This window comes from Rutidosis leptorrhynchoides, chromosome 4 (genome assembly GCF_046630445.1).
Source record: "Rutidosis leptorrhynchoides isolate AG116_Rl617_1_P2 chromosome 4, CSIRO_AGI_Rlap_v1, whole genome shotgun sequence".
Lineage (NCBI taxonomy): Eukaryota > Viridiplantae > Streptophyta > Magnoliopsida > Asterales > Asteraceae > Rutidosis > Rutidosis leptorrhynchoides.
In genome coordinates, this window is record NC_092336.1 from 330,947,872 (window position 1) to 330,974,061 (window position 26,190).

Genomic DNA, 26,190 nt, shown 5'->3' on the forward strand with positions numbered 1-26,190 from the left:
GGAGAATTTGTAATGTAAAATATGTTGGAAGTCGTATTGTTATTATCACATGTAAAGTTTGTAAGTCTAAGATTATCGCTAAACGATAATCATTATTATCTTGTTTAAACCTTGTATTTGTAATAAAAGTTATGGTTTGTATTGTAAAAACGAATGCAGTTTTTGAAAAACGTCGCATATAGAGGTCAATACCTCGCGATGAAATCATATGTTATTGTATTCGTCCTTATGGTTAAGGTCGGGTTATGACATGTGGTATCAGAGCTGGTTTAATTCCGTTTATGAGCGGGTTAATCGTAGAGGGGGTTCTCACAGTGTTACCTGTGACGAAGCATTAGCTCTTACTCCTCGCGGTCCCTATTAGGGTTGGCTGTACGTTGCTGAGAGGCGGGCCGTAAAATCAGTGTCTGAGGTACGCTCAGTGGTCACCAGGCGATTAGCTGGGAAGGCACTGAGTGGGATGCGTCCCCACTGTATCACATGTGGTATCAGAGCGTTGGTCTTAGAGAACCAGAAAATTTGCATTAGTGTGTCTTATCGAGTTTGTTAGGATGCATTAGTGAGTCTGGACTTTGACCGTGTTTGATTTCGAAAACTATTGCTTATCCTTGTTGGTTAAAAATTAATATGTAAATATTATGTGGTATTAACGTGCTAGTTGTTTTGTGATAGATGTCTGGCTTAGAACTTATTATCACATTCAGCGACTCCGAACCAGAATCTTCAGATGGTGTTCCAGTCATTAACCTATCCGATGATGAAAACGACACCTTTGGGGAAGACTCACAAGTTCCGGATGAATCAATTGAAGAGGAACCAGAAAGTGATCCTGAGGAGGAAGAAATACAGGAAATTACGAAAGACAAGTTCGAACGAGGAAAGAAACGAAAGGCTACTGAAATGGAAAATCCAAATCCCGAGTCTAGAGAGAATGTTGTCGCACCAACTCCACCAGATACTTCCACACCTATTCCCGCTATTCCTATTAGTTCTATCCCGACATCCAGTTCTTCGGTTCCTCAGCCAAAACGCAGGGAGACAACCAGGATAACCTTTATGCGATTTCTTTGAACACAAACGCTTTGGGTTAAATGATGCGCTGTTGTTTTAAACCATGGGATCATATAATGTTTTGTATAATATTACTAGTGTGGTTTGCTTAATGTTTGATGTAAGATAAGCATATGTAAAATAGTGAAGTGTGAAATGCAATAATTTTCCATGGTTAAGTATTATTTGGGTGGTAGTAATTGATTTTCGTACTAAGCTATTAAGTATGAACTTTAACGGGTAGGTACTACCCTAGATATAATTATAAAACGCTAATAAGAAGAAAAGGCTTTTATAATAATAACTGGTTCATATTATTAATAAGCTACGATGTACTGTAAATACATACTACATCTATAATATTCCATGTGAATAATTATTTTTTTTCATTCTTGTTAAAGATTATGGCGCGATTGAACCGAATGACGGAACAAGAAATCCAGGAACTCATCAATCAGCGAGTGAACGACAGAATGTTATGGGTCGAGGCTGCAAGAGGTGCTGCAGTTAACCCAAATCCTCGTGTGGGGTGCACTTACAAAACTTTTCAAGGTTGCAAGCCCTCATCATTCAGTGGAACAGAAGGACCGGTTGGTTTAACCCGGTGGATCGAAAAGATTGAGTCTGTGTTTAAAATCAGTGGTTGTATTGAGAAGGACATGACCAAGTATGCATCGTGCACCCTACAAGATAGTGCACTCACGTAGTGGAAAAACTATGTGAAGGCCGTAGGAGGAGATGTAGCTTATGATACTCCTTGGGAAGAATTCAAAACAATGCTAATCAACGAATATTGTCCAAGGAACGAGGTTAGGAAGTTGGAAGCTGAATTACGAAACCTGAAAGCTGTTGGTACTGAACTCACCAACTACAATTAGCGATTCATGGAATTAGCTTTGCTATGTCCCGAATTGGTACCAACCGAAGAACGGAAGATTGAACTGTACAAAGACGGTTTGCCTAAAAAGGTCAAGGCAAATGTTACAGCATCCAAACCCAAGACTATACATGAAGCTATCACCATGGCGAACGAATTGATGGACTAGATTATTCTGGATAAGAACACTGATGTCAAAACATCGGGAAACAAAAGAAAGTGGGAAGGTAATCATCAACAATCCAACAAGAAACAAGAAACCACGCAAGGTGCGGGTAGCGGTTCAAACTCAGGTTACAAAGGACGAAATCCTTTATGTAACAGATGCCACAAACATCACTCTGGTTATTGTAATGTGGTGTGCAACAATTGTAATCGAAAAGGTCATCTTGCTGAAGATTGTAGGGTTCTCGCTACAAATACAAACGGTACCAAGACTCCTGCCACCAATGCAAATAGAACTGCCTTGGCCACTGTTACTTGTTATGGGTGTGGGAAACAGGGTCATTATAAGAGCCAGTGTCTGAATCCAGAGAAGAATAATGGATCTGCATGTAGAAGAGCATTTTTTATTAATGCTAGAGAGGCGTGTGAAGACCCGGAGCTTGTTACGGGTACGTTTACCATTAATAACTTATCCGCATCTATTATATTTGATACTGGTGCCGATAGTAGTTACGTGTGTAGAGACTTTTACGCTAAATTGAATTGTTCATCATTACCTCTAGATACTAAGTACATGATTGAGTTAGCTAATGGTAAACTAATTAAAGCCGATAAAATTTGCCGCGATTGTAAAATAAATTTAGCCAGAGAAACATTTAAGATTGATTTGATACCCGTAGAATTAGGAAGTTTTGATGTAATAGTTGGCATGGACTGGATGTCCAAAATAGGAGCTGAAATTGTGTGTGCCAATAAGGCAATTCGCATTCCTCGTAAGGATAAAACTCCAGTAATGATTTATGGAGAGAAGGGTAACTCAAAGCTAAAACTCATTAGTTGTTTGAAAGCTCAAAAGTGCTTGAAGAAAGGGTGCTATGCTATCTTAGCACATGTTAATAAAGTAGAAATGAAGGAGAAAGTGAAGAGCATCAATGATGTGCCTGTGGCAAGAGATTTTCCTGAAGTCTTTCCGGAAGAGTTGTCGGGATTACCTCCATTTAGATCTGTAGAATTTCAAATAGATCTAGTACCAGGAGCTGCAACAGTAGCTCGTGCTCCATATAGACTTGCACCATCTGAGATGAAAGAGTTACAAAGCCATTTACAAGAATTACTGGACCGTGGTTTCATTCGACCGAGCACTTCACCGTGGGGAGCTCTGATTTTATTCGTCAAGAAGAAAGATGGATCTTTCCGAATGTGTATAGATTATCATGAATTAAATAAGTTAACTATCAAGAATCGGTATCCACTACCGAGAATTGATGATTTATTTGATCAATTGCAAGGATCATGTGTTTACTCGAAAATCGACCTAAGGTCGGGCTATCATCAACTACGCGTCAAAGAAGAAGATATTCCGAAAACTGCTTTTCGGACACGTTACGGTCATTATGAATTTTTGGTCATGCCGTTTGGATTAACGAATGCGCCAGCTGTATTCATGGACCTCATGAATCGAGTTTATAGTCCGTATTTAGATAAGTTTGTTATCATTTTCATTGACGATATTCTTATCTATTCCAAGAGTGAGCAAGAGCATAAACAGCATTTAAGATTGGTATTAGAATTGTTAAGAAAAGAACAATTATACGCCAAATTTTCTAAGTGTGCGTGTTGGTTAAAAGAAGTGCAATTTCTTGGTCATGTTGTTAGTAGCAAAGGAATTCAGGTTGACCCAGCTAAAATTGAGGCCATTGAAAAATGGGAGACTCCTAAGACACCAACGCAGATACGCCAATTTTTGGGTTTAGCCGGTTATTATAGAAGGTTTATTCAAGATTTTTCCCGAATAGCTAAACCATTGACAGCGTTAACACAAAAAGGGAAGAAGTACGAATGGACCTTTGAGCAGGAGAGAGCATTTCAATTACTCAAGAAGAAGTTGACCACTGCAACTATTTTATCGTTACCTAAAGGGAACGATGATTTTGAGATATATTGTGACGCTTCGCGACAAGGTTTTGGTTGCGTCCTTATGTAACGAAAGAAAGTTATTACATACGTATCCCGACAATTGAAGATTCACGAGCAGAATTATACGACGCATGATCTAGAATTGGGGGCAGTAGTATTTGCATCGAAGATATGGAGACACTATTTATATGGAGTTAAATGCACTGTGTTTACTGATCATAAAAGCCTTCAACATATTTTCGATCAGAAACAGGTGAACATGAGGCAACGTAGGTGGGTCGAGCTGATAAACGACTACAATTGTGAGATTCGCTATCATCCCGGGAAAGCGAATGTAGTGGTCGACGCTTTAAGCAGAAAGGAACGGGAACCAATTCGAGTACGAGCGATGAACATAAAAATTCGTATGAATCTCAACTCACAAATCAAAGAGGCTCAACGAGAAGCTCTTACTAAAGAAAACATAGGAAATGAAATAATGAAGAAGTATGCGAAGAAACTCGTTATACGGGAAGACGGAATTCGATATTTTGCAAACCGTATTTGGGTACCGAAGTTGGGTGGATTAAGGAAGTTGATATTGAATGAGGCGCACAAGACAAGATACTCGATACATCCTGGAGTTGGAAAGATGTATCAAGATCTTAAGACGCATTATTGGTGGCCTAATTTAAAGACAGATGTTGCAACATATGTTGGGGAATGTTTAACTTGTTCCAAAGTCAAAGCAGAACACCAGAAGCCGTCAGGGTTACTTCAACAACCAGAAATCCCAGAATGGATATGGGATGGTATTACCATGGATTTCATCACAAAGTTACCTAAGACTGCCTGGGGTTATGACACCATTTGGGTAATAGTTGATCGTCTCACCAAATCTGCACATTTCTTGCCTATAAAGGAAACGGATTGAATGGAGAAACTATTACGACTGTACATAAAGGAAATTGTTTCAAGGCATGGAATACCTATTTCCATTATATCCGATCATGATAGTAGATTTACATCAAAGTTCTGGCAATCACTACAGGAGGCCCTAGGAACTCGTTTGGATATGAGTACCGCATATCATCCGCAAACTGACGGGCAGAGTGAAATAACAATTCAGACTCTTGAAGACATGCTTAGGGCATGTGCGATCGATTTTGGAAACGGATGGGATAAATATCTACCATTAGCAGAATTCTCGTATAATAATAGTTATCATGCGAGCATTAAAGCTGCACCATTCGAAGCACTGTATGGAAGGAAGTGTAGATCCCCTATCTGTTGGAATGAAGTAGGATATCAACAATTAATTGGTCCCGAGATCATCCATGAAACTACTGAGAAGATAGTGAAAATCAAGGAGAGATTGAAAACAGCCCGTAGTCGCCAAAAGAGCTACGCCGATGTCCGAAGGAAACCATTAGAGTTTCAGATCGGTGACATGGTTATGCTAAAGGTGTCACCTTGGAAAGGTGTAATACATTTTGGAAAAAGGGGTAAACTGAACCCAAGGTATGTAGGCCCGTTCAAGATCATCGAACGCATTGGACCGGTAGCTTATCAACTCGAGTTACCGCAACAACTCGCCGGAGTACATAATAAATTTCACGTATCAAACCTTAAGAAATGTCTTGAAAAGGAAGATCTCACCATTCCTCTTGAAGAAATCCAAGTCGATGAGAAACTACAATTCATAGAAGAACCAGTCGAAATCATGGACCGTGAAGTTAAACAACTCAAGCAGAGCAACATACCAATTGTTAAGGTTCATTGGAATGCTCGAAGGGGTCCCGAGTTTACTTGGGAACGAGAGGATCATATGAAACAAAAGTACCCACATTTGTTTCCCGAGAACGCAAAATAGGTACAATTTTAAAATTTCGGGACGAAATTTATTTAACGGGTAGGTACTGTAACGACCCGGAATTTTTCGATCATTCTATACTTATGAGATTAATATTTACATAAATTAAACCTTACCAACATGATAAGCAATCCAAACTGTTGAGACTTATATTTTTGAAAAGAGTTTTACACAACGTTTGACCGTCCAATTTGACCGATGATATCACGAACTATATAACACACGATAATTATACGATTATGTATATGTACATATCTATACATATTTAACATGATTTAAGGATGGTTTAACATTTCATTGTGAACTAACAACAATGAGTTATAAGTATACTTTGAGACCACTAACTTAAGTTTTCAAAACGATAACTATATGTAACGTTCTTTGACATATATACTTACAATCTATAATGTGTTGTGATTTATGTCACCAATATGATTTAAGTGTAATGGGATTAATTTGTAACCAAAATAATCTTGATAAATATCGAACAAGTTTGGGGAAGTGTGGAGTGCACACTTGTTTGAACTTATCTTGATTATGACGGGGGTTCGGGGGTAGCGCCCCCGATAAGCGGGGTCCAAGGGGTGGCAACCCCTGGCGGGCTTTTATTTTGGGCTAACATTGCTTTATTAAAAATGTCTTAAAATTTTATTTTTGTCCCAGTTGGACCCAAAATAAAAGCCCGATTTTGAGCTTCTTTTACCGTATCATACCCATCATCTATACGTATTTACTATTGGTAAAACACATCAAATCAATATCCTTATCAGCCTTAGATCTGCCCTAGATAAGAGGGAATCTTATTTGTAAGCTAGCATACATTATTACTCAAAAATTCAACACAATAATTTGTCCTTGTTCCCTCAACAACCAGACTGTCCTATAAGTATCACCATCACCTTGGTTTTTCATTTCATTCTTACAACCATCTTTCTCTAACCAAAAACACACTCTTAGGAACTCTAAGTGTTCTTCACAATCTCAGAAAATACTCATGAAGAACTAGCTTCATGAACAACCTATAATCATCATAAGAAAGTTTGATCAAGATTATTTTCTATCTTTTCCAATAGCTTTATCCAAGTAACTTGAGGTAGTAATCTTATTCATAATCTTATTCGATTCATATTTATATAGCTATCTTATTTTGTGTTATAAAATTTTTAACAACAAGAACATAGTTTGAATGATTTCAAACCTGTTCGCAAACTAAATAGATCCTTCTAATTTGATTTTTAAAACACTTCAAAACCTGTAATATATCATATTATGACAAAATCGGATTAATCATATCTTGGCTAATTAACATAATATTTAATATATATTTACTTATGATTTGATTTTATATATTTCAGGACCACCCGTAAACAACACGAGAAGATTAATCATAAGATCTCATGATTGTACGCAACACGTCATCTGACAACACGGTACTTTATGTACGCAACACGTCATTTGACAACATGGTACCATGGGTCGAGATTAATTCTGATCAATACGAATACGATAGGGTCTTTATTTATTTTATTGAGCAACTAATTGTAGACCATTAACAACAGACTGCTAACTACGGACTAAGAAAATATTAAAAGTATTATAAGTATATATATATGTAACGATTACTTAAAAAGAAAATGTGTTGATATATTATATATATGGTTAGGTTTGTGATATCTATCGGAGACCAAGTCGAGTTAAATACCTTCAAGGAAAAGGTGAGTATATAGTCCCACTTTTAAACTCTAAATATTTCGGGATGAGAATACATGCATTTTATGATTTATGTTATGGACACAAGTGATTAAAAATATATATTCTACGTTGAGTTGTACCACTGGCATACTTCCCTGTAACTTGGTAACTATTATTTACATGAGGTATTGTAAACGCGAATCCTGTTGATAGATCTATCGGGCCTGACAACCCCAATCGGACTGGATGACCAGTATTCAACGGTTGCACAGTACTTCGTTTCGGTGACTACACTTGGTACGGTGTAGTAAGATTTCATAATAAAGGGAATATGCGACGTTGATTAAATGTTAAGTATGGTTATCAAGTGCTCAACAACTTAGAATATTTTTATTAAAACCTTTATATATGAAATCTTGTGGTCTATATTCATAACGCTGCCGGCATTAAACCTATATCTCACCAACTTTATGTTGACGTTTTAAGCATGTTTATTCTCAGGTGATAACTAAAAGCTTCCGCTGCAACATGTTGAATTTAAGCAAGATCTTGAGTATGCATATTTGTGTCAAAAATAAAACTGCATATCGGAGGATTTGTAATGTAAAATATGTTGGAAGTCATATTGTTATTATCACATGTAAAGTTTGTAAGCCTAAGATTATCGCTAAACGATAATCATTATTATCTTGTTTAAACCTTGTATTTGTAATAAAAGTTATGGTTTGTATTGTAAAAACGAATGCAGTTTTTGGAAAACGTCGCATATAGAGGTCAATACCTCGGGATGAAATCATATGTTATTGTATTCGTCCGTATGGTTAAGGTCGGGTTATGACATATATGGATGGTTGACGCATCTGTCTTTGTGTCCTCTTCATCACTTGATAAAATAATGATCGGTTCCGTTGCTGGAGATTCAACTTCGGAGTCGGTAAATGAGATAATAAATTCGATGCTAGAGGTAGACATCTATCACACAACAGCGAGCACGTTAAGATTTTAATATATCTTATAATATTTACATGTTAATAATCTATGTTTCCAACAAAAGTGTTAAGAAATCGTTTTTAAAGCAGACACATTGAAGTCCAGACTCACTAATGCATCTTAACAAAAATCGGTTAGACACACTAATGAAAAACTTTCTGGTTCTCTAAGACCACTGCTCGGATACCAACTGAAATGCCCCGTTCATATGGATTATAAACGTTTCATATTAATTGGTTTCTTTGCGAGGATTTGACATCTATATGAGACGTTTTTCAAATCTTGCATTCGTTTTAAAAACAACCATAACCTTTATTAATGACATAAATTTAGATTGTCAATCAAAGACAATCTCCTCAAAGTACATAATTTTTACATACACCATTACATAAAAGTAGACAATATATTACAAACATAAATTCCGAATGCAAGTTTAATTATTATGAAAAGCATGCCGACTCCAAATCTTGACCTTGGGTTAACATGCAACAGCGGAAGCATTTAATAATCACCTGCGAATAAACATGCTTAAAAACGTCAACAAAAATGTTGGTGAGTCATAGGTTTATTCCTATATAATAATTCATAATAATAGGCCACAAGATTTCATTTATAAAATAGCATACACAAATCATGTGTATAAAAATCATTCATATGATAAACACCTGGTAACCGACCTTCACAACATGCATATAGAATATTCCCCAGTATACAGCGCGCAGCTAATATACAAAAATTCGAATTAATAAAGCATACCATTTTTCAGTATGAGGGGAGTTAGTGCCCGTAGATCTACCTTTAGGATTTGCGTCAATTAGTGGCCATTATATAGGCCCCATACCATTTTCCAGCACGAGGGGTATATAATAAACACTAATTCTTCGGTTACCAGGAGACGGGAAATATCCAGTGTAATCAATCGATCATAGAATGTAGTTCAAGTACTTGTGTCTATTTTGAAAAACATTTATAAAATAGCATGTATTCTCATCCCAAAAATAATTAGATAGTAAAAATGGAAATATAACTCACTTGTAATGATGATTTTCAAATAGATGGATATACGACTTGGCCTTGACAATTCACTAACCTAATTACAATATTTTACGTCAAAATATATATAATTAACATTCCATCGTTATGATACTTTTAATTGTCCAATGTTAGTAGTCCAACGTTAGTAGTCCAACAGTTCGATAGTCCAATAGTCCAATAATATATAAATATATAAATATGTATATCGTGTTAGAATTAACTAACACTATTATATATTGTCTTAATATAATTAAGACACATAATATATATATTGTCTAAATCACCCCACTACCCATTGTATACATGTCTCAGACTCGATTACAACCCATGGTATATATATTATTTTAGAATCAACCTCGACCCATTATATGCTAACTCGAGCATTACCGCATATAGTGTCTTATGGTTTATTCAAAATAATATATATAGATGATGTCAACATGACATGTCAAAATATTGTATACGTGTCTATGGATATCAAGTCATATATATATATATACATAGTGTTAGGATCAAGAGGGAAGTAAGCATTCGGGGGGAAGCGGGGGGAAGCAAAAACTTTTTTTTTTCATTTTTTGAAAAAACTTTGTTCACGAACATTATAGATGAGATAAAATATGTGACGATCCGAAAATTTCCGACCAAATTTAAACTTAACCTTTATATGTTTCCGACATGATAAGCAGAATTTGTAATGTTGAATCTCAAAAAGTTTGGAACTACATTCATGTAATCAATTACCCTTTGACCGTGTTCGACGATTCACGAACAATTATGAGTATATAGATATGTATATATAATATATAATGTTAACTGAAAACATTAACAAAGTATTAGATATATGATACTTTACATGAACGTATTTGTTTCGATATATTTATCGACAGAATTAAGAGATAATATCAAATGATTGAATTATCAGATACATTATGATATGATTACGGGCCTATGTTATGAGGTCCACTGTGATTTAAGAAATCTATTCTTTTGACAACATTCGGAAAATGGTAAAGTGATTTATAAATAAGAACAAATGTGTCAATTAACGGGAACTAGACAAGGGTTAGTGGAAATTCCTGTTTAATTTCCAAGGCATGTTTTATAATATTTTCCTCGTGACCTTGATAAGATAACTATGTTAACTTTCATTTTATTTAATATGAAAATAAGAATGTGGAGTGTAAATAACTTAGATGTTGGATATCAACAAGTTAAGTAACTCGACATTTTTCATTAAGATGATTTCATACATTTATTTAACCTTTGGACTTTATCCCATGCTTCACCAATAGACTGTAATTTAAAAACTTGAAACATATTATGAATATATATAATTCTACTTTTCTAAAATGTTTTATGATATAACGATTTCCATTATTTTAACCTTTTAACAAAATGATTCTTAAATATATTTAGTTTTAGAAAATAAAATTATCATATTTATATGATTTAGTTTCAAAAGTACAAAAAACGTTTTCAGTTTAAAAAGAACTTTATTATTAAAACGTATATATCTTTTATAAATATCTAGAACCACTTTTGATAACTCATTACTTAACCAGTATGATAAAGATAACGATATATATATTTTATTTTATTAAATATATATAACGATTTAAATTAATATTATATATATTTATACGCGTATTATACGTATATAGTTTTATACTTTTACTATACTTTAACTTTACCTTTACTTTACTTTTACTTTACTTTAACTTTAATAATTCATACGTTAATAATTCACTTTAATAATTCATACTTTAATAATTCACTTTAATAATTCATACTTTAATAATTCAATTTAATAATTAATACTTTAATAATTCACTTTAATAATTCTCTTTAATAATTCATACTTTAATAATTTACTTTAATAATTCACTTTAATAATTCATACTTTAATAATTCACTTTAATAATTCATACTTTAATAATTCACTTTAATAATTCAAAAATCTATTATAAATAGAATTGAATATGTTTCATTATATCATAGAAACTTGAAAATATAGTTCTCTAAACTCTCTCAATCGAATTACGTATATATATTTTCTTTGTATTATTTCAAGATATTATTAGTATACATAAAATACTACGACGGAGTTATACTCAGACGATTTCAAAATAAGTTTTCAAACGGGATAGAGCTAAGGAAATTATGGGTTATAGCTATAGAGGTTATGGGTATTGATCGAGGGTATTGCTCGTGAGGTCAACCTAACGTTTATCATTTTCGTTGCGTATAGGTACTTTCCTGCAATATTGAATCACAATATTGATACGTTCGTGAATCCGAGACAAACCCTGCACTTGTTCAGTGCTGTCATATACATAATTGCTATGAAATACAGTATTGTGAGTTTTATTTGCTCCCTTTTTAATTGCTTTTGTAATATATATTTTTGGGCTGAGAATACATGCACTGTTTTATAAATGTTTTACGAAGTAGGCACAAGTACTAAAACTAATTCTATGTGGGTTTAAACCAGAAATATACCCTTAGCTTGGTAACATTAAACTACTTGTCTATGTACGGTAGGCGCGAATCCTAAAGATAGATCTATTGGGCCTGACAAACCCCATCCTGACTATGGGATGCTTTAGTACTTCGAGGTTATTTTAAACACACCTGATCTGGTGTACTTCAGAGGGTAAAACATAAATGTTAAGGCTTGTTACCGGGTGCCTACAACTTATAGAATACTTTTAAACACTTGCGAGTGTACGGATATTTATGGAAACTGAAATCTTGTGGTCTATTACTATTACGGAAATGATTGATTATGATAAACTAATGAACTCACCAACCTTTTGGTTGACACTTTAAAGCATGTTTATTCTCAGGTATTAAAGAAATCTTCCGCTGTGCATTAGCTCATTTTAAGGATATTACCTGGAGTCATTCATGACATACTTTGAAATACATTGCATTCGAGTCGTTAAGTTCATCAAGATTAATATTAAGTCAATTATAGTTGGATGTAATATGAAATGGTATGCATGCCGTCAATTTTTGATGTAAAGAAAGTTTGTCTTTTAAAAACGAATGCAATGTTTGTAAAACGTATCATATAGAGGTCAAATACCTCGCGATGTAATCAACTATTGTGAATCATTTATAATGTATATGAACGGGTCCTTTCAGTTGGTATCAGAGCGGTGGTCTTAGCGAACCAGGTCTTGCATTAGTGTGTCTAACTGATAGTTGTTAAGATGCATTAGTGAGTCCGGACTTACCGTGTCTGCATGTCAAAAGTTTTGTTTATCATTTTTAGTCAGAAATCTTCTACTTACCATCCTTAGGAAATTACCTGCTTATCATTCTTAGTCTAGACACGTCTTGTTGCATTGATTGCATGAATAGTGTATAGACAAAATTCATATCTTAGCGTATCTGCTAAATCATATCTTATCGTATCTATTACCATAAACTTTGCCTGACATATTCCGTAAATTCCTCCGTAATCTATGAAATCTTTTGATCTATATATATAGATATTCTATGTAGTTAGAATACCACCCGATAGCCGAAAAATCATTTCGTATCGAAAAATCCTTTATCAAATCGTACGAAATGGATTTCGTCATCAGTTCAAGTTCCACGGATTCCGAAATGGAATCCCACTCAAGCTCCAAAACCAGTGTGACTGGAATGGATCAACCAATCAGCCATCATCTATTCTGGATGAATTGGGGATAGGTTTGTAGCCTCCTTAATCATTGGAGACAAGAAGACGGCGATCCTTTCCATCCACCACATTGCCCTCTTCGCAATGAACCTGAAGCACTTACCGACGAACCTGTCCGAAACACCATTTTCTCTCTCATTTCCAGAGTATCTCGTCATGATTATATACTACACCAAATTCTAGATCTTATTTATCCGCTCGTCCGAACCGACAATCACCCCGGTGTAATAGAAGAAGTCAACGAGCTTAGCGCTCGGGTAGTGGCTTTGGAGAATATGGTGCAAAGGTTATAAACACCAGCAGCAGCACCAGCAACATAACCAGTACCACCATCAACAACATCAACAGTACCATTACAACCACCAACAACAACCGCATCGCAAACCTCAACTTCACAATCTGTCCCATGAGCATCGACGTCATACGCCTTGTAGATACTAAGGAATACCACAACGATGAAGTATTGATTCATAACTTCATTGGGAAAACATTCTACGACTATTATGTAATTTCTAAAGTTTAGAAATTATCTATCCTAGCCTTAACCATATATCAAGTGAGTTTAATTTAATATTAACTCATTAAATCTATATTACATCTGAAGAAATATACACATATATTTCCATAAAGACTGTAATAAAATTCTTTTGTACAAAATATTAATTGTGACATTTTTTTTAATGGGTAGGTAATACCCGAGAGATATATAAATTCACAATTAATATGTTACATTCTTCAAATCTGATTCAGCAAATCATCCATTATACTCCCTACTTTCACAACAATATACATTCTTTTATAGAAATCAAAACAACCATACTCATTTAAAAATCTAATTACATATTCTGATTTTGAAATCGCCGAATTCAATTCAAGTTATAACCGGTATCATCACTCTTAGATTCTTACATCTTTCAAAGCTATACTTTAACTTCAAAACTGTATTAGAACATCGTATGTATATTAACGATTATAATCTGTGTTCAAGCCCTTCGAAATACCTGAAGACACTTCAAATAATGAACAATCGAGATGATGATCCAACCACATGTTATCCACAGTTATGTACCTGAAAAACTCTTGAAACCAAAATCATAATTTAACATGTATCCATGTCAGAACTTTTGGCATTTACTAGCTAAAATAACTTTTCAATCCCTTCTAAAAATAGACGATTTTGTCACAGCTCCAGTAAACCAACTTCAATTGTTCATTCGAATAAGCCTTATTATAATGATTACCCCTTCATCATTATTACCGGTGAACCTTTCATATCTCGCCACATTAGCAGTAAACTTATTAACAACTTCATTAATCTTTGACTTTTCGAAAAATCTTTATATTTATTAAAACCCCATCATTTACTCATCTGCATCTTGTAATGAGAATTGCCATACGAATCATCAGAAATTAGCAATCAGTATTTTGAAATCTCGCAGCATGTCTACGCCAACAATTATATGTGTCTATCTTCTGGACTTATATACTTTGAATGTGAAGTTTCTGAAAAACACCCTAAACTGCGAACTAGTTCTCGAAATACTGATGAAGCAGCAAAAACTATAAATGACCTTAACAGTAAAAAGTTTGATGATAAAGAGTAGTGTGTTGGCAAAGCTCAGAAAAAGAGAAGATTTGGTACTGAAAAATACGAATTGAGCAAACCATGAAGAAGGCTGTGGATAAATCACAAGGACGAAATCTACCTTCAAAGAATCCAAATGATTCCGTGTCTGCTGAAGTCATTATCGAATACCTTGCTCCTGACTCTAAACCGTTACGGACAATATTCTTCATCATCCTCTGATATTAGAAATTTTAAGATATCATCGTATCTTTCATTATAAATATCCTCCATATTTCTGAAGATATTTCCATAATTATTCTTATCTGAAATCATTTACCTCTTCGTGCTGTCTGTATTACATCATAAAAGAAACTATTTTATTTTCTAAATTCTGAAACTTTCGAATTTAAAATAGGAATATTTTTGAATTAGTGTTGGGAACTGAAGGATGAACTAGTATAATATAATGACACTTGATCAACGTGATTATATTACAGTAAGTCATGCTGAGTTTCTAAATGGAACGTGATGATTCACAGATCATAACGTCATCATGTGCTATGTTACACGACTCTTGTATTCTCTTTAACCTCTAAAATATCAAGAAAATATTTCTTGATGATTTGGCCTTTTTTGAGGTATTCTAGTAATTTGACAAGTCAAGATCGTGCCATTACAATTTCCTTCTTAGAACATTAACAATGTTCATTCCGAAATTCATATATGCGAATTCTGGACCATTACAAGCGGTGCTTAATCGCAAGAAGAAGAAACGAAAGGACAAAACTCCGAAATAGAAATTGGGGTATAAATCGCAGCAAATAAAAGAGAGCATTAATTGGGGATGACAATGATTATAGAAGACAGAAGCAGGGACATCGAAATATAAGGGAAGATATAAAACCCAACAACAACCCAGAAACTATAAACCGTATATATCGATGCATATAGCAATATAAAGACACGGGAGAACTAAAAACACTATAAAACCAAGAGTATAGTAGAAGTAAATAGATTCTTCTAGAGGTAGATGAAAAAGAAGAACGACAGATATGAAAGTGAGGAGTATATCGAGAATCAGCACTGGATGAAGCATATTGATGAATAATTTTAAAGTAAGAATTGAGGGAGAAAGAATAGAAGGTGGGAATTAAAAGGAAACAAAAGAGGTGGATTTATAGTGAAATATCCGACAGAAAAATCGAGATGAATCATCGCATTAAATCGAAGAGGATCATAATTTCCTTAATCACCGAAGAATCAAATCCTATATAGATTACAAAGATTTTCTTTAATCCGGAGATCAACCATGACGACGTCAAAAGATAAGATGAATCCCTATTTTCTCATTTCACTCTTTTACGATAACTTCACTCATACGTTTTGAGTAATCGAATTATTTTATTCATATTTCTCAATCATGATAAAACCCTATGAATCAACTTATATTCGTCTTAATAACATTCTTATTGTTAGCCATGACGACCTCGATCAAATTTCGGGACGAAATTTCTCTAATGGGTAGGTACTGTGACGACCCGAAAATTTCCGACTAAATTTAAACTTAACCTTTATATGTTTCCGACATGATAAGCAGAATTTGTAATGTTGAATCTCAAAAAGTTTGGAACTACATTCATGTAATCAATTACCCTTTGACCGTGTTCGACGATTCACGAACAATTATGAGTATATAGATATGTATATATAATATATAATGTTAACTGAAAACATTAACAAAGTATTAGATATATGATACTTTACATGAACGTATTTGTTTCGATATATTTATCGACAAAATTAAGAGATAATATCAAATGATTGAATTATCAGATACATTATGATATGATTACGGGCCTATGTTATGAGGTCCACTGTGATTTAAGAAATCTATTCTTTTTGACAACATTCGGAAAATGGTAAAGTGATTTATAAATAAGAATAAATGTGTCAATTAACGGGAACTAGACAAGGGTTAGTGGAAATTCCTGTTTAATTTCCAAGGCATGTTTTATAATATTTTTCTCGTGACCTTGATAAGATAACTATGTTAACTTTCATTTTATTTAATATGAAAATAAGAACGTGGAGTGTAAATAACTTAGATGTTGGATATCGACAAGTTAAGTAACTCGACATTTTTCATTAAGATGATTTCATACGTTTATTTAACCTTTGGACTTTATCCCATGCTTCACCAATAGACCGTAATTTAAAAACTTGAAACATATTATGAATATATATAATTTTACTTTTCTAAAATGTTTTATGATATAACGATTTCCATTATTTTAACATTTTAACAAAATGATTCTTAAATATATTTAGTTTTGGAAAACAAAATTATCATATTTATATGATTTAGTTTCAAAAGTACAAAAAACGTTTTCAGTTTAAAAAGAACTTTATTATTAAAACGTATATATCTTTTATAAATATCTAGAACCACTTTTGATAACTCATTACTTAACCAGTATGATAAAGATAACGATATTTATATTTTATTTTATTAAATATATATAACGATTTAAATTAATATTATATATATTTATACGCGTATTATACGTATATAATTTTATACTTTTACTATACTTTAACTTTACCTTTACTTTACTTTTACTTTACTTTAACTTTAATAATTCATACTTTAATAATTCACTTTAATAATTCATACTTTAATAATTCACTTTAATAATTCATACTTTAATAATTCACTTTAATAATTCACTTAAATAATTAATACTTTAATAATTCACTTTAATACTTCACTTTAATAATTCATACTTTAATAATTTACGTTAATAATTCACTTTAATAATTCATACTTTAATAATTCACTTTAATAATTCATACTTTAATAATTCACTTTGATAATTCAAAAATTTATTATAAATAGAATTGAATATGTTTCATTATTTCATAGAAACTTGAAAATATATTTCTCTAAACTCTCTCAATCGAATTACGTATATATATTTTCTTTGTATTATTTCAAGATATTATTAGTATACATAAAATACTACTACGGAGTTATACTCAGACTATTTCAAAATAAGTTTTCAAACGGGATAGAGCTAAGGAAATTATGGGTTATAGCTATGGAGGTTATGGGTATTGATCGAGGGTATTGCTCGTGAGGTCAACCTAACGTTTATCATTTTCGTTGCATCTACCTACTTTCCTGCAATATTGAATCACAATATTGATACGTTCGTGAATCCGAGAAAAACCTTGCACTTGTTCAGTGATGTCATATACATAATTGCTATGAAATACAGTATTGTGAGTTTCATTTGCTCCCTTTTTAATTGCTTTTGCAATATATATTTTTGGGCTGAGAATACATGCACTGTTTTATAAATGTTTTACGAAGTAGGCACAAGTACTAAAACTAATTCTATGTGGGTTTAAACCAGAAATATACCCTTAGCTTGGTAACATTAAACTACTTGTCTATGTACGGTAGGCGAGAATTCTAAAGATAGATCTATTGGGCCTGACAAACCCCATCCTGACTATGGGATGATTTAGTACTTCGAGGTTATTTTAAACACACCGGATCTGGTGTACTTCAGAGGGTAAAACATGAATGTTAAGGCTTGTTACCGGGTGCCTACAACTTATAGAATACTTTTAAACACTTGCGAGTGTACGGATATTTATGGAAACTGAAATCTTGTGGTCTATTACTATTACGGAAATGATTTATTATGATAAACTAATGAACTCACCAACCTTTTGGTTGACACTTTAAAGCATGTTTATTCTCAGGTATTAAAGAAATCTTCCGCTGTGCATTAGCTCATTTTAAGAATATTACCTGGAGTCATTCATGACATACTTTGAAAGACATTGCATTCGAGTCGTTGAGTTCATCAAGATTAATATTAAGTCAATTATAGTTGGATGTAATATGAAATGGTATGCATGCCATCAATTTTTGATGTAAAGAAAGTTTGTCTTTTAAAAATGAATGCAATGTTTGTAAAACGTATCATATAGAGGTCAAATACCTCGCGATGTAATCAACAATTGTGAATCGTTTATAATGTATATGAACGGGTCCTTTCAAAATATGAACATTTAGTAGAGACACTTTGTGATAAATGTTTTTATTTTGGCGGAAAAAGGCTCGAAGAAGTAATATATAACAATTATCGTGTTTTTCGAGCGTATTTTGAGATTTTAGCTATTGGGGTTTAGATATTAGGGTTTAGATATTAGGGTTTATAGGGTTTAGATATTAAGGTTTAGAAATTTAGGGTTTAGGGTTTAGATTTAGGATTTAGATTGAGTTTTTAACACGAACGGTTTAGAGTTTAGGGTTTAGGATTTAGGGTTTGGTGTTTTGGGTTTATGGAATAAACCCAAAACACCAAACCCTAAACCCTAAACCCTAAACTCTAAATCGGGCTAAATTTTACGACACAAAACATGAAAAAAAACGTTCATATTCTTCACGAACAATATTATCTTGAATGTTATTTTTGTCGATCGGTTTCCCGCCTAAATAATAACATTCATCACGAAGTGTCTCTTCTAAATGTTTATATTTTCTTGTGATCTTGATGCCGGAAAAAAAATTAAAAAAAAATGAAAAAAAAAATTTGCTTCCCCCTGCTTCCCCCCGATTGGTTACTTCCCCATTGATCCTGCCCATATATATATATATATATATATATATATATATATATATATATATATATATATATATATATATATATATATATATATATATATATATATATATATAGTGTCTTACGATTTTTAATAAGACTATAATATATTTCGTAGAATTAACCCCGACTATTATCTTTTGTATTTCTACTAGGAAGGGATCAAGACATGTATAAATACATGTAGGATATAGGTTAAGTTAGCTAGGATAAGATTAGTATAGATTTGTTAGAAAAATTCACGTAGCTAAAACAAGCAAATCTATCCAATTTTGTTTTACCCATAAGTTATTCATTTTAAATCCGATTTGAGTGTTTCAAATTGTCATAGTTTCGTATCGAACCGAATATTATTAATCTTAAAAGAAAAAGTATAGGTTTATAGTCAGAAATACAGGTTACAAGTCATTTTTGAAAGATGTAGTCATTTCCGTTGAAAGGACGACATCTTGATGACTATTTTGAAAACATAATTCTATTTTGAGTTTAACCAAGATTTTTGGATATAGTTTCATGTTCATATGAAATATCATTTTTCCAGAAGAACAAATTTTAAATCAAAGATTATGATAGTTTTTAATTATCCAACCCAAAACAGCCCGCTGTTTTACTACGACGGCGTATGTCCGATTTTACGGTGTTCTTCGTGTTTACAAGGTTTATATCCTTATGTTAGCATATCATATAGATATAATACATGTGTTGAAATTCTTTTAAGATTCAAGTTAGAAGGATTAAGTTTATTTGCGAACAAGTTTAGAATTTACTAAACTATGTTATAGTTGTTATAAGTTATAAACTCAAAATAAGATAGCTATAAAGATAGGAATTGAACAAGAATATGAAAAAGATTACTACCTCAAATTAAATGAACAAAGTTGCTAGAAAAACAAGATAATAATCTTGAGGTTGAAGATCTCCTTGATAACTTAGAATTCTTGAAGTAGAATCATGGAATGAACAAAAGTTCGAATAAGAATTCTATCTTGATTTAAGATAGTTATGTTTATAAGAATTGAACCAAAGCTTAAATAAGTTTATTACCTTAATTATGAAGTGAAAAGCTACAAAAATAAAAGTAAAATTCTTGATCCTAAAGAGTTCTTGAATTTGGATTAAAAGTTGTAAGCAATCTTCTTCAAATTGGATGAAGTTCTTGAAAGGATTTTCTTATGGTGTTTATAACTTGGATTTTGATGCTAAAAGATGAGGAAAATGCTTGGTGATGATCTAGTATGAAGTTGGGAGTATTTTGAGAGAGAAATTGGAGACTATGAATGAGAAAATGGAATGTAAAAATGGGTTTAAGCATAAAAACGTTTTTAGTATATATAATCAACATGTGTTGTCATTTTTTGACTAATATCTAGTATAGGTTAAAACCATGAGGTCGTGCATGACCTATTGAAAAAATAATGCAGATTTCTATTGGTATATACCAATAGTAAATACATCTAGAAGCTGAGTATGATACTGGTATATATACCGTATGAATACTAGTAGAATTCTTGATGGAATTGAATGCGAATACGAGTATAGCTCTCTTTGTTGAGTATAAGTATATTGATATATGTATTTAAGTCTTTCAAAAGTTTATTAATACATCTTAATACAATACATATATATTCATTTTAACTTAGGCATTATAACGTCGTTAAACGTTATATATATATATATATATATATATATATATATATTATATATATATATATTATTTCGAAGTCTTTAAGTTAGTAGTCTCATTTTATATATATATATATATATATATATATATATATATATATATATATATATATATATATATATATATATATATATATATATATATAACTCTTTGCTAATATATTTAATGAGATACTAAAATATCATTTTAACAAATCATAAATATATATATCCATATATATATTCCTTTAAATAATTATTACAAGTTATGACGTTCGTGAATCGTCAGACAAACTGGGTGAACAACGTTTGTATAAAATTCATTTTAAATAATCAAGTCTTAATAAGTTTGATTGCTTAACATGTTGGAAACATTTAATTATGTAAATATTAATCTTATATATATTAACGGAAAAATCCGAGTCGTTACATACACAAACACAAACACAAACTCCACGCGATATAAACACACGTAAGAATAATATCACGATATAAGCCACAATCCTAGTTAGTTCACCTACACGCTAAGGCACTAACCAAATCCCCGTCCGACCCGTACTCCTACAAGTCCCGCAACAAATAAGCGCACACAAAAGTCTAAGTCTAGGCACCTATCTCAAGTCACCTAAATCCCTTAGACCATGCTCTGATACCACTTGAAATGACTCAAACCCGTTTATGAAAAAACGACACTTTAAAAAAAAGAGCTGACCACCTGTGCCAGGACATAGGCGCGGCATGCCATCCCATAGCCGCGGCGCAGCTCACACTTGTTGCTGGAGGTCAGCAGCTATAACTTATTCTGTTACCAAATTACACTGAAACCCGCAGCGCGGCAAAGCCACCTGCGGCGCGGTCCTACCTATGACCTGATGCCATTTTCGACTTTAATACAAGAGTCCAAATTTAGCATCCACAAAAAAACAATTAACTCCATGACATGTTCAAACATAAATACGTAATTTTAATTATTTAAATTATCAACACGGGTACAACGACCCGGGGAACACAATGACCCGTTTTAACATGACCCAAAAGACACTTTCGACCCAAAGTGTTTAAACTTTACATAAAACCGAGCATGGCGATTGAGGACACACTACCCTATCCTAAATCAATCCGGAAGCACGTGTTCTAAAGCAACCTACAAAAGTCCACTAGTTCCCACGATTACCCGATCCGCCACCTTGCGAACCCATAAAAATAATATCAACGAGAGGGTAAGCTATAAAGCTTAGTGAGGATAAACATACTATATACATACATATGCATAAAATGAATACGTATCACCAAATAGCAAGTATTAAACACATACCGCATCCAAGTCTAACTAGCAAAGCTATACATAACGTACCAACAAGCCAAAATCCGCAAGATTAGCTACAACACAACAATAACATATATATACATATATACATATATACATATATATATATGTATATACATATATATATGTATATATATATATATATATATATATATATATATATATATATATATATATATATATACGTCTACCCAAAATCCCAAGGTTAACCCCTTAACCTCAAAATCAAGAAGGCCGGCCGAAACCACACACGCCCAGTGAATCTGAAACCACACGCGATTCACCACCTTCACCTCCACGACAATAGGGTTGGCTGAAACTACACGCGCCCCAGTGAATTCGAAACTACACACGATTCACTACCCTAAGTTAACAACAATGGGAATGTCTAAAACCACACGCGACATCGTGAATCCGAAACCACAAGCGATTCACTAGTGAAGCTGAAACTACACACGAATCACTACCTACTCATCTCAACAATAATAACGGGGTTGACCTACTTGTCAATGTGAATTCGTAACGCCCGAGATTCACTACCCTAAGGGTGGTAACCCAAAACATACAAACGTGTCACATCGACCCAAAACTCATAGAGTCCATCATCTCACACACATGTAAAGTAAACCCGAACGCCCAAGGATCACTCTACCCCACCCGCACCCATCCTATGCATACATACGCATATAATATATTTACATTCACCTTAGCACCTTGATGAATCCAACCGAATAATCCGCAACATGTCAATAGAAAGTACCTATTCCATTTATCATATAATAAAAAACATAATTAGGGTGGATTACAAACAATCCCAAATTGACACTTAGTACAATTTTGACCCAATTTCACTTCCAACACAAACCGTGCCTAAACTAACCAATAATCACTAACACTAGTGAAAATGGTACTAATATGCCAGTTAAACCAAATCATAAGTGTTAAACGCTTATCTTTCTCAAAATCACCTACAAACCCTAATTTTGACTCGTTTCAAAACTATTCTTCCAAATACACCCAAATGGGTTCCAACACTTTCATAATCACTAAACCTAGTGATTAAACCCAATTACAAGTCTTAAACATGAGTAAATCATCCACCAACCAAAAATCCACCAATAAGGGTCAATAACACCAAGTACTAGCTCCAAACTTCCATTAAAGAGCTAAATGGGTTTTCTCAAGAACATGAAAGTGCAAAACCCTAACTTGAACAACAATCATAAATGATGAAACTCAGATTCGAGACTTACCACTACCCTCAAAACATAGCTAGGAGCGAGATGAACAACTTTAACACTTGAGCATTCACCCGAATTAACCTCCTTCCTCCTAGATCAGAGCTTTCTCACTCTAGAATCTCTTTCTCACTCTAAAAGTATGAGAGTGAATAAGATGAAGAAAATGAGGTGGAATGAGAATAAGATTGAGGTAGGATCAGTTTTGTGGTTAAAAAATTGTCCATACGTGAAATTACCCATTTGCCCCTCATTAAACCCCTTTCAAAAGGCTGAAATTCGAGTCTAGCCCAGCATAAGGCGCGACACGACCATATAGGCCCACGGTGCGGCCCGTAGTTATTTCTGGCATCAGCTATTTCTCAAACGATTCCCATCCGCTCACACCTTAAGGTGCAACGCGCCCCTTCCCAGTCGTGACGCGACTGAACTGGCCAACTGAAGTCCAGGGACTGAAGTTGTCTAATTTTGATGTAAAATCTGAAAATGCATACGTGTTAGGTTCACTTTTAGTGGCGCTTCTGAGAACACTCTCTGGCAGCACTTTCTGGTGACTTTCTGGCAACACATTCTGATGTATTAAAATTCAGGTTGTTACAACGGGAGATTGTTAACTATCTTTCTGCTGATAACAAAAGGTTGTTCGAGCCGGTATCAACTACCTTAGATAGTCTTACTCTCCTCCAATTTAGTATACCCGTTCTGTTTGCACGATTGTTGAAGTCTCCCCTCGTGCATCAACCATTTGAGGCATTTGTTGAAGCCATCAAAAAGTTGACCACTTTTGAGGTGCTGAAACGTGTGCACCGCAATATGCCGATTAGGAATGCTACCAAGAAGATGATGAAAGAAATAGGCCCTTCCTGTGTGGAGGAGTTTCAACGGGCTCACGATGCTCTTAGTAAGATAATCTTTGATAACCTAGATAGGGTTTGCAGGGACGAAAACTCAACCATTGAGGATATTGTAAATTTTCAACCGTAGAATTGTTTAATGTTTGATCTATAGTTTGTATGTATAAATGTAATGTCCTGTACCCGTTAGGTGTGGAATGTCATGAAAATAACGTAGATATCTAGAGTATGCGTGAGGGTGTTCGAGATGTTTATAAAGTAAAACCAGACCAACAAAAATTTGTTCGGACTCTCTAATGTATCCAAAATGGTTCTTCGAGAGGAATCCTCCTACTAACGAAAGCTAGAAGGTATTTCTTCTAGCGGTAGGTTGGAAATATGCCAAAAGACTCATGTTTGTGTTTGTGTCATATTCAGAAAGACATGGAGTATAAGAGGATAAATTATGATTTTATTTAGAACTTATACTTAAGATATTTGTACATGATTGCGTCCACACTACTTTGGTCGGGTGGGTGATCAGTCCTCCCGGTTACAGATAGTTTACACATGATATTTTTTCATATGGAAAGCGTGCCAGGGGCGTCGCAACAATATTCCGTCTGGCATTTCTAGGTAATATGCACCGTAGTCATTTATGCTGACAACTTTGTAGGGTACTTCCCATTGGGAACCTGATTTTCTGACATCTTGCTGTGGGTTAGCTTCGTTACTTCGTAGTACCAATTTGTTGCTTGGAAAATTTAATGGTTTTAATTTCTTATTGTAATAATTTTCAATTTTATGTTTCTTTTCTGCCTGTCGGATGCATGCTATGGTCCTACGTTCTTCAAGGGTGTCCAAGTTTTCCCTTAATGCATCATCATTCTCGTGTTCATCAAATTTGTTTATGCATGCGTTCGGGACAATTACTTCAGTTGGGATGACTGCTTCTGTTCCGTATACCAGGCTAAAAGGTGTTTCATTTGTACTTTTCTTCAGAGTTTGAAATGTCCCGTTAATATTGATTATAAACGTTCCATATTAATTGATTTTGTCGCGAGGTTTTGACCTCGATATGAGACGTTTTTCAAAGACTGCATTCATTTTTAAAACAACCATAACCTTTATTTTATCTATAAAGGTTTAAAAAGCATTACGTAGATTATCAAATAATGATAATATAAAATATACCGTTTACACACTACCATTACATAATGGTTTACAATAAGAATATATTACATAAAAAATAAGTTTCTTGAATGCAGTTTTTACATAATATCATACAAGCATGGACTCCAAATCTTGTCCTTATTTTAGTATGCAATAGCGGAAGCTCTTAATAATCACCTGAGAATAAACATGCTTAAAACTTCAAATAAAAAGTTGTTGAGTTATAGGTTTAACCTATATATTATCAAATCATAATAATAGACCACAAGATTTCATATTTCAATATACATCCCATACATAGAGATAAAAATCATTCATATGGTGAACACCTGGTAACCGACATTAACAAGATGCATTTAAGAATATCCCCATCATTCCGGGACATTCATCAGACATGATATAAAACTTGAAGTACTAAAGTATCCGGTACTTTGGATGGGGTTTG